The 16,208-nt window shown below is 34.6% G+C and overlaps 1 protein-coding gene and 1 non-coding gene across 11 annotated transcripts in view; one reads left to right on the forward strand and one right to left on the reverse strand.

The window, feature by feature from the left end:
• TNNI3K (TNNI3 interacting kinase) overlaps nt 1–16,208 on the forward strand; it is a 284,328-nt gene that overhangs the window by 46,167 nt on the left and 221,953 nt on the right. The window lies entirely within an intron of this gene.
• On the reverse strand, nt 13,110–13,211 carry LOC144319878 (U6 spliceosomal RNA). Its single transcript, XR_013385565.1, has one exon. It is a non-coding gene; the product is annotated as a U6 spliceosomal RNA (small nuclear RNA).

Below are 16,208 nucleotides of genomic sequence, written 5' to 3' on the forward strand. Positions count from 1 at the left end.
TTTTTTCAGAGGTAAGAAGAGAGAGAAAGAGAGGTGGGGAGAGGCAGACAGACAGGGAAAGAGACAATCTTAAGCAGGTTCCATTTGTCGTGCAGAGTCCAAGGCAGGGCTCACTCTCACAACCTTGGGACCGTGACCTGAGCAGAAATCAAGAGTCAGACACGTAACCAACTGAGCTACCAATGCACACCATGAATAATAATTTTTAAAAAATTATTATACACTCATAAAAAGCTTATTATGTGCCAGGAATGTTCTGAGCACATTGTACAAATTATCTTTTCAGCTGCGGTATAGACATCATTATTAATTTTGTTTTACAAACTAGGAGACTGAGATACAGAAAGGTTAAATAACTTGACAAAGGTTATTTAGTAGATCACAAAAAGTTGATGAGTAAGTGATACTCTATCCTAGGTTGTGTGACTTTACCACTATGATCTTAATCACCATTACTAAACTGTCTCCCCTTTCTCCTTTCTAGTTATATGTGCTACAAATATCTTCTAATTTATTGTTTAAGAATCCCTGGGATTCTATGTGAACTTATTTTCTCATATTATCTGTTTAAAGTTTGGTGCTTTGTCTTTAATATTCAGTATTTTAGCCATCTAAAATTGATTCCAGTTTATGGTGTGAGGTATGGGTCCAACCTAATTTTTTTCTATGTTCAATTGCCTTGGTAACTATTGGTGAAAAGCATATTTTTCCCTATTGATTTATAATACCAACTCTGTCATATATCAAGTACCTATTTCATTGAGAATCTGTTTCTAAATCTTTATTCTGTTCAGTTGATCTACTTGAATATTTATGGAACATTACCACAGTATCTTAATTACCAGCTATAGAAAAAGTCTTAGACACTCTATCTAAATATTCACTTATCATGCAAAATTGCTCACAATATCCTCTTAATATTTTTTGAAATTTCCATAGTATCAATTTTGGTATGTTCTTTTTCATTCCTGATGCTAGTTATTTTGGTCTCCTTTTACTTGTTAGTCTTATCAGAAGCTTAGTAATTTTATAACTCTTTCCAAGGAATCAGCTTCTGGCTTTGTTGATTTTCTGTTTGTTTTCTTTTTCATTGATTTTTGCTCTTACCTTTTCCATTTTTTAATTTATATTTATTGGCACATACTTAACATACAATATCCTATTGGTATGACACTGGCACAGATCACTGTAATAAGATTGTATAAGAACTTACAAAAAAAAAGAACTTAACAATTATACATTTCGGGTGTTAACCCTTTATTGGATGTATAATTTGCATATATCTTCTCCCATTCAGTAGTTTGTCTTTTTATTTTTTTGAAGGTTTCCTGCACTATGCTTTAATAAGTTTTTAGTTTGATATAATTTTGTTTACTTTAGCTTTTATTCCACTTGCCTTAGAAGACTGGTTCAAAGACATATTGCTAAGACCAGTGTCACAGAGCTTATTGCCTATGTTTTCTTCTAGTAGTTTTATGGTTTCATATCTTACATTTAAGTCTAATCAATTTTGAATTTATTTTTATATATTGTATAAGGTACAGATCCTGCTGTATCATTCTGCATGCAGCTGTCCAGTTTTTCCAGTACCATTCATTGAAGAGACTATCTTTTCCCCATTGTATATTCTTCCCTCCTTTGTCATAGATTAATTGACCATAAATTGGTAGGCTTTTTTCCTGGGTTCTCTATCTTATTCTAGAAATCTATATGTCTATTTTTGTGCCAATATCAAACTGTTTTGATTACTTTAGCTTTGTAGGATGTTTTGTAATCAGAGAGCATGATACCTCCAGCTTCGTTCTTCTTTCTCAAGATTGCTTTTATTTGGGGTCTTTTGTGGTTCCATACAAATTTTAGAGTTCTTTGTTTCAGTTCTGTGAAAAATGTGGTTGATATTTTGATAAGAATTTCATTCAATCCATAGATCACTTTGGGTAGTATGGACATTTTAATATTCTTCGTATGGACATTTTAATATTCTTCTTATCTGTGAACATGGAATATCTTTTTATTTGTGCCATTTGCAGTTTCTTTCATCAGTGTCATAGTTTTCAGAATCCATGTCCTTTATTTCCTTGGTTAAATTTATTCCTAGATGTTTTATTCTTTATTTTTTTGATACAATTGTAAATGGGATTGTTTTCTTAATTTCTTTTTTTTTTTAAGGTTATCTTTTTAAAGAGAGAGAGAGCACATGAACATGCACAGGGAGGGGGGCAGAGGAAGAAGGAGAGAGAGAATCTTAAGCAGGTTTCACACCCTGTGCAGAGCTCATTGGGGGGCTTGGTCTCACAATCCTGAAATTATGACCTGAGCCAAAATCAAGATTTGGACACTTAACTGACTGAGCCACCCAGGTGCTACAATTTCTTTTCCTGATAGCTTGTTATTAGTGTATAGGAAAACAACTGGTTTCTGTATGTTAATTTTGTGTCTTGTGACTTTACTAAATTTGCTTATAAGTTCTAACAGTTTTTTCTGGAGTCTTTACTGTTTTCTATATACAGTATCAAATCATCTGAGAGTAGTGAGTTTTACTTCTTCCTTTCCAGCTGGGATGCCTTTTATATATTTTTCTTGCCTAATTGTTCTGGGTAGGATTTCTAATCCTATTTTGAAAAAAAAAAAAAAAAGAAAAGAAAAGTGGCAAAAGTAGGCATTCTTGTCTTGTTTCTGGTCTTAGAGGAAAAGTTTTCAGCTTTTCACCATTGACTATGATGCTAGGTGTGGATTTGTCACATATGGCCTATATTATGTTGAAATATGTTCCCTCTATACTGCTTTCTTGCAAACTTTTATCATAAGTAGATGTTGAATTTTATCAGATGATTTTTCTGCATCTGTTAAAATGAGCATTTGATTTTTATCCTTCTTTTTGTTGATACAGTATATCACATTGATTGCAAATGTTGAACCATTTTTGCATTCTGGAATAAATCCCACTTAATTATGATATATTAGCCTTTTAATGTACTGTTGAATTTGGTTTGCTATTTTGTTGAGGATTATCATACCTATGTTCATCAGGGATATTGGTCCATAATTTTGTGGTGTCTCTGTATTGTTTGTTATCAAGATAATACTGACCTCATAAAACATTCCTCCTCTTTAAGTGGAATAATTTAAGGATAGTTCTAACTGCTCTTATCTATCTTTTCTTATCTTCAAATTTATTTGAGTTACTTTTGTATTTTGGTCTAGTTTCTGAAGATGGATACATGGCTTAGCTCATTAATTTTTTTAGCTCATTAATTTTTACCTTTTTTTCTAATCACTTTTAAGTCTATATACTTCAAAGTTCTATTTTGACTATATTGTTCAAGTTTTTACATGTCATATTTTGTTAATACTCAGTTCAAACAATTATCTTACTTCTACTCTGAATTATTTTTTGATCCACAAGTTATTTAGAAGTTAGCTTCCAACTTTATAATTTAGTGTTTTTTATTAACCCTTTCCTTATTGATTTTTAAGTTAATTCACGCTGTTATTAGAAAATGTCATCATTGTTTCCCAGTATTTGAAATGTGTTGAGTGTTGCTATATGGGCCAATATATTATCAATTTTGTGAAAGTTCTGTATGTTCTTGAATTGAATATACATTCTGCTATTGTTAATGTTGCATGTGCCAAGTAGGTCAAGTGTTTGCATCCTTCATATCTTATATATACTTTTATGGGGATTTGGGGGCTTACGTTATCAACTATGTGGTAGAAATCTACTGTGATGATAGATGTTTCTTGTTTTAATTCTGTATATTTTTTCCTAATATATTTTGATACCGTGTTACTAAATATGAACAAATTTAACATGATTATAGTTTCCTGGGGAAATCTAGCCTTTTATTACAACAAATTAACCTTCTTTATCTCCAATAATGCTTTAGTTCACCCAAGAAGTCTAATTTCTCTCATATAAATACAGCAGTATCAACCTCTCTTGCTTAGAATTTATTGGGCTTATCTTTCTCTGTTCTTTTATAAGCCTTTATAAATGTTTTACCCTAGAGATGTCTCTTATAAATAGCATATAATTGAATTTTATTTTATCCTATCCAGAAATTCATCATTTTAAAGATTAATCTATTTGCACTGTATATTTAGAGTTAAATCTACCAACATATTTTGAACTTCTATTTGTTCTATCTTGTTTTATGTCAAAAATTAATTGTCTGAATATGGATGGTCTATTTCTAGACACTTTACCCTATCCTAATGTTCTGTTTGTTGTATGTTAAAAATGCTCCACTTTCATTGTTAAAGCTTTATAATCACTTTTGATATCAAGGGGTATAAATGTGCTAATTTAAAAAAAATAATTAAGTTTTTCTCTTTTTTTTTAAGATTTTATTTATTTATTTATTCATGAGAGACACACACACACAGAGGCAGGCAGAGGGAGAAGCAGGCTCCATGCAGGGAGCCTGATGTGGGACTCGATCCCGGGACTCCAGGATCACGCCCTGGGCTGAAGGCAGGTGCTAAACCACTGAGCCACCTGGGAATCCCCCATCATTAAATTTTTCATTGCCATTTTTGATCTATTACATTCATTATAAACTTTAAAATCAGATTGTCCATTTCTGTGATATTACAAGTATGGGTTCTTTTTTGGTCATTTCCTTACTTTTATCCCATATTCAAAATACATTTAACTCCAATTTCCCTCCAAAAGCCACATTCTATTCTGACATCATGCTCAAATTGCAGGATCTTATCAAATAAATCAGGTTCAAGTGTGGATGAGAATTCTTGAGTCTGGTACTTCTGCAATGGGTGATCTCAAATGGATTCCTGTGAAATAAAGAGATACGTTGTCTGCCTCCTACACATCCAGCATGCAGTGGTGAAGTAGGCATAGATAACTACAATAGATGTACCTATTCAAAAAGTAGAAAATAGACACACACAGCAGACAACCTCATACTGATACCACAAAGACTCAAACACCAAAATATGTCAGATAGTACAAATAGTGATGCATGATTGTAAGTGTGTTGTGAGGTCATTTATACAATTTTGAAAGTAAACATTTCCAAGTAATATGGCCATGTGTTGTATGTTGCATTTAAATATAAATGCACAAATTAAATATAATTTGTAGTTTGATTATTATAATTTTTATCCTACTGTATATTCTAACTTTTTGATCATTCAGCTTTTTTTTTTAATCATTTAAATTTTTAGAGGTACCACACATCTGGGAATAGATCAAGTCCTAGGTATTTGGCTAAAGCATCCTCAACTGTAGCTTTGTCTCCTTTAAAGTCTTCAAATCATATTATAGTTTTATGCTTATCAAGTTTGGGCCATGAAAACTGAGGCTCTTCTCCTGTACTTTGTATAGGGGACACATAAAGTAATAATACTAAGATCAGCAAAATAATAGACACATCCACATCATGGCTAATAAAATTCTATAAAATAGTTTAGATGTTTTAATTTTAATTCTGAAGGTATCAGAAAGTGTCCATTTTGGCTTATAAAAGAACATCAGTATCTCTTCTAAAAGTGCCATAAATAAGACAGCAGCTGGCAGATTTATTGTTGATCTATGTTTAATTTAAACTTGTTTTTGGAATATAGGAAAAGTGGTGAAAGGAAACTGACAGCTTTGAAGAGATATATGGTCTAAAACTCTGTACTACATCACTCATTTTAAATTAAGACTTGATATTATTCTTTCTGAAACACATCAGACTTGGAAAGAGACAGAGTGTGGTCCTGTTCTTTATAGGGGCAAAACACAGACATAAAGAACCTCTTAAATTTTTGATTTTGTGAAACATGTCAAATTTCTTGTCACCATAAATGTAATAGCTTCTAACCTGAGGTGTGCTGACTATGTGTTTGGATGCTTACTGGTTTTTACACCTTTATGACAAAAGATTGAGGTTTATTTTATGCTTAGATAATTTATCAATATATATGTGTGTAATCCTGTTTATCTTGCTATTTTGTCGGGTTGCTAGTGTGAGCCCAATATTTTACAAAGTTATATATCAAATAAGTAGACTTTAGCAATTTCAAGAGACATTTTTTGATACAGTAGATTTCTGTACCAAGAGTATGTCATTGGATAAACTCTTAGGAAGTAAAATATAACACAGATTAAGCTATCTGTGAAAACGTTTTTTTGAGTGTTTTTAATACGCCAGTCATTTTCTAAGCACTTTACATTGATTATCTCTTTATATTCTCATAATAACCCCACAGGATAGGTGATATTATTATCCTCATTGTATAGATGAGAAACTGAGTCACTTTATTAGATATGGGAACATTCAAGATGGGAGAAGTAGTTTAAAAAACATCATGATATATGTGTGGAAATACAAGCAATTCTGTCCAAACTTTGAAGTTTAAAATAAAGGGATTTTGAAAGATGCCAGAAAGGGAAGTAGTGGTTCTTTTATGGTGAAATTTATATGTCATTTATGGAGTGGAAATCCAATATTTTTTATATTGTATTAAGTTGAATTATTTACTGGCACCAACATATGTTAAGTTAAATATGTACCAAATGACATTTAAAGAAAAATCTAGGGTGCTTGGGTGGCTCAGGGGGTAAGCAAGGCCTGGCTCCATGCTCAGCGGGGAGTCTGCTTCTTCCTCTCCCTCTGCCCTTCCCCCTGGTTCATGTGCATGCTCTCTCTCTCTCTCTCTCAAATTAAAAACAAAACAAAACAAAACTTCTTAAAGACCTAATTCTTTTTCTTCACACTCAAAAAGTATCCAAACTCTCTAATTTTATAACTTGCAATTCTATCTGTTTCCATTTTGAATTTACTCTATGACTGCAGAACTATCTTCTTTGCCTTATCAATTCTGTGGACCGGATTAAATTGATCTGTCATAATGTACAAGATACAGAAATCTGAACAACCCCTTGGACATCTAGGGATATGGTAAGAAAGAGAAACATCTCTGAAAAGACTACTTGGCCAGAGATGCATTAAATCTAGACTGTATACCTAAAGACTTGTTTTTTTTTGTGTCTATGAAAAAAAAATGACTTTTAAAAAACCTAACACATTCACAAAGCCATATATTTTACAGTGTATTTAAATAGCTATATCATATCTCAGCTTTATAAGAGTTTTCTTTAAACATAACTCATACCTGCCCTGCAGCCAATGTTTGTTACTGTTCCTCATAGAAACTCCATGAGTGGAATTACAGAATTATCATTCAGTATTAGAGGTGAAGATTGAAGTATATAAATGATTTGCCAGACAGCAAAGTGAAAGTCGGGAGAGTGCCTAGAGAAGAATATAGAGCCCTGGAATCTTAAACTGAAAGCTTTGGTGTTCTAGGTTTAGTAAAGATCGTATTTCTACTAAGGTGCTGGAAGAGAATTGAGCATGATAATTCACTACTCCTGTTCCAGTTTCTAGCAGACGTCAGTCATGAGCCAGTATACCTATTGATTAAAAGAGTAAGTATGCTCTGGAGTCAAGAAAATTTAGGTTTAAATCTCAATTTTTTTTAAAAAGATTTTACTTATTTATTCATGAGAGACTCACACTCACAGAGAGAGCAGCAGAGACACAGGCAGAGGGAGAACAAGGCTCCACGCAGGGAGCCCGATGTGGGACTCGATCCCAGGACTCACGGATCCTGCCCTGGGCTGAAGGCAGGCGTCCCGGTTTAAATCTCAGTTTTGGGGTTCACTACGTAGTTGGCACCGCGGTGGGGTGGGTTGGTTATCTCTTACCCTAAATTTCTTTCTAACATAATCATTATAACAGAATTTACTTTTTATGTTGTTGGGAGGGATAAATGTAGCTGAAGAGCCCAGTACCGAGACTCGTATTGATTTATGCAGGTTCTGTGTCCTTTATTCATCATAAATATGCTGATAATGCGTGATTGTACCTTTTACGGAAATGTATACAGGAATTCTGTTTAAGATAAGACTATCTATAAAATCCATACACATTCTCTTTGTTTTGTCTTGTGTTTGGTAAGAACCTTTAACATGAAATCTATCCTCCTAACAAATTTTGAAGTATACAAAACTGTACTTTAGTTATGGGCAGTATATTGTATAGCAGGCTTCTAGAATTTATTCAGCTAGCACAACTGAAACTTTATACCCGCTGAACAACTCCCTATTTCCCCCACCTAACAGCCTCCAACAACCACTATTGTATTCCCTACCTAAAAAGGTTTGACTGTTTTAGTTACCTCACATAAAAGGAATCATGCAGTATTTGTCCTTCCGTGACACTTATTTCACGTAGCATAATGTCCTCCACGTTCATGAATCCTGTTACAAATGGCAAAATTTTTTTAAGGCTAAATAAATTTTACCGTATTCATTACCACATTTTCTTTGTCTATTCATTTCTCGATGGACACTTGGGTTGTTTCCATGTGTTGGCTATTGTAAATAATGCTGCAATAAACATGGGAGTGCTGATATCTCTTTGAGATCCTGATTTTAATTATTTTGAAATATCCAGAAGTGTTTGCTGGATCATTTGGTGTTTACCTTTTTAATATTTGTTTTGAGGAATGTCCATAATGTTTTGTGTAACTGCTATACCATTTTACATTTCTGCCAACAGTGTATAGAGGTTCCTATTTTTTTTTCACAACCTCACCAGCACCTTTTAAAATAAATAATAGCTTATCCTAACAGGTGTGAGATGATATCTTATGATCTTGATTTGTATTACCTGATAATGATATTGTGCATATTTTCATATTCATGTTGGCTGTATATATGTCTTCTTTGGAGAAATGTCTGTTCAAGTCCTTTGCCCATTTTTAATATAGACTGCTTGTTTTCTTTGTTGAGTTGGATGAGTTCCTTATATTTTGGAAATTAGTCCCGTATTAGACATATGGTTTGCAAATATTTTCTCCCATTCTGTACATTGTCTTTTCATTTTGTTGATTGTTTCTTTTGCCATGCAGAAACTTTTTAGTTTGATGTATGCCCACTTGTCTCTTTTTGCTATTGCTGCCTGTGCTTCTGGTGTCATATTCAGGATACTCTGAGAGGTGTTGGATAAGTCCATTACCTTGATCATGGGGATGATATCACGTGTGTTTGCATATGGAACATTAAATATATACAGCTCTTTGTAAATTATAAGAACATAAAAATCAATGGCATCAGTCACATTAAATGTTCATTTACAGAGGGAGTCTAACAAAAGGAGAGTTCAAATTCATAGATCAGTTACAAGTCCCAGAAAAAGACTTGAGTGCAGAAAATTGACCCATTGTGTCCTAGGAGATGAAGCTTCTGGACGACCCTAGTGTGGCAGAGTTGCTCACCCAAATCTATGTACTCTTCTCCTTCCTGTTGCTCAGAAAGACTGCATTTCCCAGTGTTGCTTGCATTTTGGCTTGGCCTCACAACTGAACACTCAATGAAAGCGAGGGACACCATTTTCCAAGTGTGGCCTCCAAAACCCTCCACAACTCCTCCTTCCTGTACTTTTCTTCTTTCTCACTGACTGGAATGAAGCCATCTCTCAGAGGAATCTTAGAAAACATTTGGTGAAAGTAGCAGAAATTTCTAAATAACTGTGTGGAAGAAGGCTCCATATCAACTTGTTTACCTAATGATGGCTAGTAAATGAGCAAGAAATGAACTTCTCCAGGGTCTGAAACATAAACTTCTGGGCCCATTTATTGCAGCAGTGACTATTACTGTATTATAGCTGTTAATTATAATGATGTAGTATATTATATGAGATATATATGAGATATAATGAAAATTGTGGTGTACTGAAGTAGGCTATCAGATATCCCTTTTTGTGTGCCTCCACAAGAGGAGGTATGGAAAGAGGATTGGGAAGTGGGAAAGAGAAAGAAAGCAGGGACTATATCTCTGAATTTTTTATTAAGTCAAATCTTCAACTTTGACAATGAGTCTTAGGCTGACTACAAGTGGTTAGATGCTCTTTAAAACCAATTAAAATGGGGCTCCTGGGTGGCTCAGTTGGTTAAGTGTCTGCCTTCAGCTCTGGTCATGACCTCAGGGTCCTGGGATCGAGCCCCATGTCGGGCTCCCTGCTCAGTGGGGAGTCTGCTTCTTCCTCTCCCTCTGCTGCTCCCCCATCTCCTGCTCTCTGTTGCTATCTCTCTCTCTCTCTCTCTCTCTCTCTCAAATAAATAAATTAAATCTTAAAAAAAATAAATAAATAAAACCAATTAAAGTGAAAGCCCTGTAGAAGCCTATTGCAGGACTCACAAGCAGCCGACTCACACTGACGTGAAGGATCAGGATGTTTATTGGACCATACCTTCAGGATCAACACCAATAGGGAAGGGGAGGAAGCAGGACCCAGCTGGGGAGAAATTGGACTGTGATGTAGTCTCGATAAAAGCTCAGTCAATCCCACAGAGAGCTCCAAAACTGGGATTGACCTTCGAGAGCTTTCCAAGTTGGAATGAGGAGGCTGGGCTTTTATACTGGCAGAATAACTGGTCATTAGATTCTGGTGGCAGGGCTGCTCTTGTTAGCCAAGGGAAACCTCCAGAGAGGCAGATAGCTGAGGGCTGTGCTGTTAGCCTGGCAGTACTCTTGGCAGCTTAGGTAATGCATTGTTCAGACATTAGAAAGCCCTGTTATCTTAAGCAATCAGGACCCAGATTTAATTGGTTAATTGGAAAAACATTGGTAGAAGAGAGAACTCATATTAAAAATACACACCAAGTTGAATATTTTGTCTTAATCTGACATATAAATGCACATTTATTCATCACACTTTGAAAATGAGGCCAAAGTTTTTCTTTAAATGAAAGTTGCCAGGTTGGCATTCAGAAACCAACTTCTTGCTTACATAATACTTGTAATGAATCAGATACAACTTATTGCTTTAGTGTCTTTTGAATAAAGTAAGAATTTACAGACACATGCAAAGTAATCTGAATATAGAATAGATACATTTTTACTACTTTTTTCTATTTTTATTTCATTAGTTTTTATTAACACTCATAAAAATTATATACATAAAATAACAAGACAACTAACATTATCAATTTGGGGGTGAAATATGACTGAATTTTGGACAGCATTGAGTTTAAATCAGAAGTGAAGTTCTGAAAAGATGCTTACCAGCTGCAGATGTTTGAGCAATATGTCACCAAGTCTCTGTTTTGCTACTTTGGAAGCAGTCATTTTGCTGGAGGCCAAGTGGGCTCCCGCTGCAGGTCCTGCCATGCAGATTTTTTTTTCAGCTTTATTAAGGTATTATTGACAAATAAAAATTGTATATGTTTACATTGCACATGATGTTTTGAATGTACATATGCATTGTTTACATGATCACCACACTCAAGCTAATTAACACGTTCATCACCTAACATACTTAAAATTCTCTTTGTGGTGAAAATTACTTGAGATCTACACTTTTAGCACATTTCAAGTGTATAATACGTTATTATTAACTATAGTCATCATGCTGCAACATTACGTGTCCAAAACGTATTCATCACCTCGCCAAGCCAAGAGTTTTCACTCGCTGAACAACATCTTCCCATTTCCTCCGATGCCTCAGCCCCCGTAACCACCACTCCATCCTTTGGTACTTTGGGTTCAATTTTTTTTAAGTTCATGTATAAGTGAGATCATGCAATATTTGTCTTTCTGTGCCTGGCCTAATTCACTTAGCAGAGTGTCTTCTAGGTGCACGCATGTTGTCACAAATGGCAGGATTTCCTTTTTTTTTTTTTTTCTTTAAGGCTGAATAATATTTCATTATATATGTAAATATCATATTTCATATATCAGTTGATGAGCACTGTTGTCTCTGTATCTTAGCTACTGTGAATAACACTGCAGTGAACTGGGAGTGCAGATACCAGTTTGAGAGCGACTATTTCCTTTGGCTGGAAACCCATATGTGAGCTTGCTGGATCATCTGATAGTTACATTTTTAATTTTATGGGGAAACTCCATACTGTTTTCTGTAATTGCTATTCCAGTTTACATTCTCACCAATAGTGTACAAGAACTCCCCTTTCTCTATATCCCTGCCAGCACTTGCTTTTTTGACTTTCGGTAGTAGCCATACTAACAGGCGTTAGGTAATATCTCACTGTAATTTTTATTTGAGTTTTTCTTACGATTAGTGATATCAAGCATCTTTTACGCACATGTTGGCTATTTGTGTGTCTTCTTTATAAAATTGTATGTTTAGGTCCTTTGCCTATTTTCGAATTGACTTATTTAAGGGCTCCCAGGTAGCTAAGTGGTTGAGCATCTGCTTTTGAGCTCAGGTCCTGATCCTGGGGTCGTGGCATTGAGTCCCCATCAGGCTCCCTGCATGGAGCCTGCTTCTCCCTCTGCCTATGTCTCTGCCTCTCTCTCTGTGTCTCTCATGAATAAATAAATGAAATAAAATAAATAATAAAACAAATTGACTTTTTAGATATTTTGCTATTTAGTTGTATGAGTTATATATTTTAGATATTAATCTCTTATGAGATGTATGTTTTGATGATACTATCTCCCATTCCATAACTGCCTTTACATTTTGTTGTTTCTTTTGTTATGCAAAAACTTTTAAATTTCATATAACCCCCCTCATTTATTTTTGCTTTTGTTCTTTGGTGTTTTGGTGTCAAATCCAAAAAAGAAAAAGAAAAAAAAAAATCATTGCCAAGAACATTGTCAAGGTGGTCTTCCCCTATGTTTTCTTCTAGGAATTTTATGGTTTTTAGGTCTTACATTTAAGTCTTTAATCCGTTTTCAGTTGATTTTTGTGTGTAATATAAAGTAGATATCCAATTTTTTCCCTAGTTTTCCCAACATCATTTATTGAAGAAGCTATCCTTCTCAGATTGTATATTCTTGGCAACTTTGTCAAAGATTAGTTGAATACATATGCATGGGTTTATTTCTGGGCTCTTTCTTCTGTTCCAATGGTCTAAATATCTGTTTTTAAACTAGTACCATATGTTTTGATTTTTATCACTTTGTAATATAATTTGAAATCAGTACATGTGATGCCTCCAACTTTATTCTTCTTGCTCACGATTACTTTAGAGACTGGGCTCTTTTTTTTTTTTTTTTTATTCCAGTATAATTAACATATAGTGTGATACTAGTTTCAGGTGTACAACATCGTGATTCAATATTTAAAAATCTGAATGACTTCACAAATTTGCATGTCATCCTTGCACAGGGGCATGCTAATCTTCTCTGTATTATTCCAATTTTAGTATATTTGCTGCTGAAGTGAGTACTATCTGGGATCTTTTGTAGTTTCCATATAAGTTGGGCTTTTTTCTATTTCTGTTGCTTGGAATTTTGATAGGGATTATATTGAATTTGTATACTTATTTGGGTAGTATGGACATTTTAAGAACTTTAATTCTTCTAATCCATGAACAGGAGATATCTTTGCATTCATTTGTATCTTCAGATTTTTGTACAACTGACTTCTGCATGTTGATTTTGTATCAAGCATCTCTATTGAATTATTTATTTTTTTCTAACAGATTTTAGGATTTTCTAGATAAGATTATGTCATCTACAAGGAGAGACAATTTTACTTCTTTCTCTCTGATTTGGATGCCCTTTATTTATTTATTTTTCTTGCTAAATTTCTCTGGTGGGACTTTCAGTATTACATGGAACAGAAGTGGCCATAGTAGGCATCCTCGTCTTATTGTCTTGTTTCCTGTTTTCATACAGGAAAAACCTGGAGCCCTTCACCATTGAGGATGATGTTAGGTGTAAACTTGTCATGTATAGCCTTTATTATGTTGAGATGCAGTCCCTCACTATGTAAATACTGAGGGATTTATAGGGAAGGGACACTAAATTTTGTCAGATGTGTTTTCTACATGAACTGATAGGATCATCTGAATTTTGTCCTTTATTTTGTTAATGTGGTGTATCATATTCATGGATTTGTGTATGTTGAACCATTCTTGCATCTAAGCCATAAATCCCACTATGATGATTTTAGCATGCTATTGAATCAGACTTTCAAGTGTTTTGCTGAGGACTTTTGCATGTATATTCATTTGGGATATTGGCTATAATTTTCTTTTCTTTTAATGTCCTTATCTGTTTTGGTATCAGGGTAATGTTTGCCTTATAATATTAGTTTAGAAATCTTCCCTCTTTTGCTTTTTGGAAGAGTTTGAGAAGGGTTGGTATTAATTCTTTGAATATTCAATAGAAGTTCACCAGTGAAGCAATCTGATCCTGGACTTTCATTTATTGGGAGGCTTTAATTATGATTCCATTCTTTTCATTATTGGTCCATTCTGATTTTCTATTTCTTCAATATTCAGTCTTAATACATTGCATATTCTTAGGAATTTATTTATTTATCCAATTTGTTGATATGATATATGATATGAAGCATCTTCTCATATTTTTTTACATCTGTATATCTTCTTTGGTGAGGTGCTTATTAAGGTCTTCTGCCCATTTTTTTTCTTCTGCCCATTTTTAATTAATTAATTAAAATTTTGTTTTCCTAAATTTAAATTCAGTCAGCCAACATATAGTACATAATTAGTTTCAGATGCTGAGTTCAGTTATTCATCAGTTGCATATGATACCCAGTGCTCATCACATCATGTGCCCTCCTTAATGCCCATCACCCAGTTACCCCATCCTCCCACCCACTTCCCCTCCAACTGTCTTCAGTGACAGTGGCTGTTGGTTACCCTGGTGGCCAAAGCTGCTAATGTCCTTTGTGGTGCCAGCCACTGAAGTCCACACCAGCAAACACTATGGGGTCCCCCTCTCTGAAAGCCATGGGAGTCTATGGTGCCCTCAGCTTCAAAAGCTGTTGAGATTCTCAGAGCAAAGGCTGCTGGAGCCCTCTGCAGTGCAGAACACTGGAGACCGGATGATCCCAGGGTGGCTCAGTGGTTTAGCACCTGCCTTAGGCCCAGGCTGTGGTCCTGGAGTCCCGGGATTGAGTCCTGCATCGGGCTCCCTTCATGGAGCCTGCTTCTCTCTCTGCCTTTCTCTCTCTCTGTGTGTGTCTCTCATAAATAAATAAATAAATAAAAATATTTAAAAAAACAAACAAACAAACAAAAACACTGGAGACCAGGGTGGCATTCTCTGTAGGGCTGATACCGATAGCCTTTAACCTACTTTGCTTCTAGGTTCTTAACTGAACTCTTGGGCCCTTCCAGGGCTATTTTCCTTCATGGATAGCTCTTTGGGCTTTGTGGGGTTTTCGTTGTTTTTTATTGATTTTATTGATTTTATTAGGGGGGTTGGGGAAGCAGGAAGACAAAACTTGGTATCTCCTACTCTACCATCTTGCTGATACCATTCCCAGATGCTCCTTCCCTAAACTAATTCTGAGTAACTTCTAAGGAGATAGCTGACTCATGTAGCATCATGAAAAATCAACTCTCCTTTCTAGCCCATACATATCTGCCATGCCTCCTATTTGAATTTTGTGATGTGATCCATCTTATTCCCTTAGCTTCAGGGATGGGGCATCTCCTAGCTAGAGGATAAAAGGTAGCCAAGTGTAGAGTCTTTACCACTTTCCTGTACTTTCTATTGTTACTTACAAACAAAACAGGTCTAACTTTTAGGACAACTTTGAATCACTTCATCCCCTGCTAAACATTATATCTTTTCAGGATAGAGTTTTCAAATTGTAGATTAGTTTATTGTTGGCTAAAGTCTTTTTTTTTTTTTCCTGTAATTAATCTCCAGGTGCAAGATTCATTGTCTTTGAACTATGCTATACAGTAATAAATTTAGAGCTATTTGATATTCAAAAACATAACTTTTAATCATTGTTCCTCTTTCACAAATGTGGAGCAATTTAGGAGTTATACTGAATTATTCTAATAAGTTTTCAGTTCTTATAACTAGATAAATTAATTCAGAAGTTGTAGGCTTCTAGCTGTCAGGGAAAAAATCTATCACATACACGGTGAAGGTTTCTTTCTTTTATTTTTTTTTCTTTTTTTAAATTATTACTTAATTAGTTTCCTTCACAGTAAAAAAAAATAAATAAAAAATAAAAAAGTCATTAGTCCAATTATAAGTCCCCTTGGTTCCAGTGAACTAGGAGTAGATATGTTATACCCCTTAGTTTTTCTATGAAAATAGCTAAAAATATATTAACATAGGATATAATACCTAACACATGACAAAAGTAGATGCAAGCCCTTCATTCCATAATAAGCTCCCAGGGGACATTTTATGAAGGTATCAAGGGCAATAAATTCTTTTTAATATAATT

The sequence above is a fragment of the Canis aureus genome, chromosome 8, assembly GCF_053574225.1.
Source record: "Canis aureus isolate CA01 chromosome 8, VMU_Caureus_v.1.0, whole genome shotgun sequence".
Classification (NCBI taxonomy): Eukaryota; Metazoa; Chordata; class Mammalia; order Carnivora; family Canidae; genus Canis; species Canis aureus.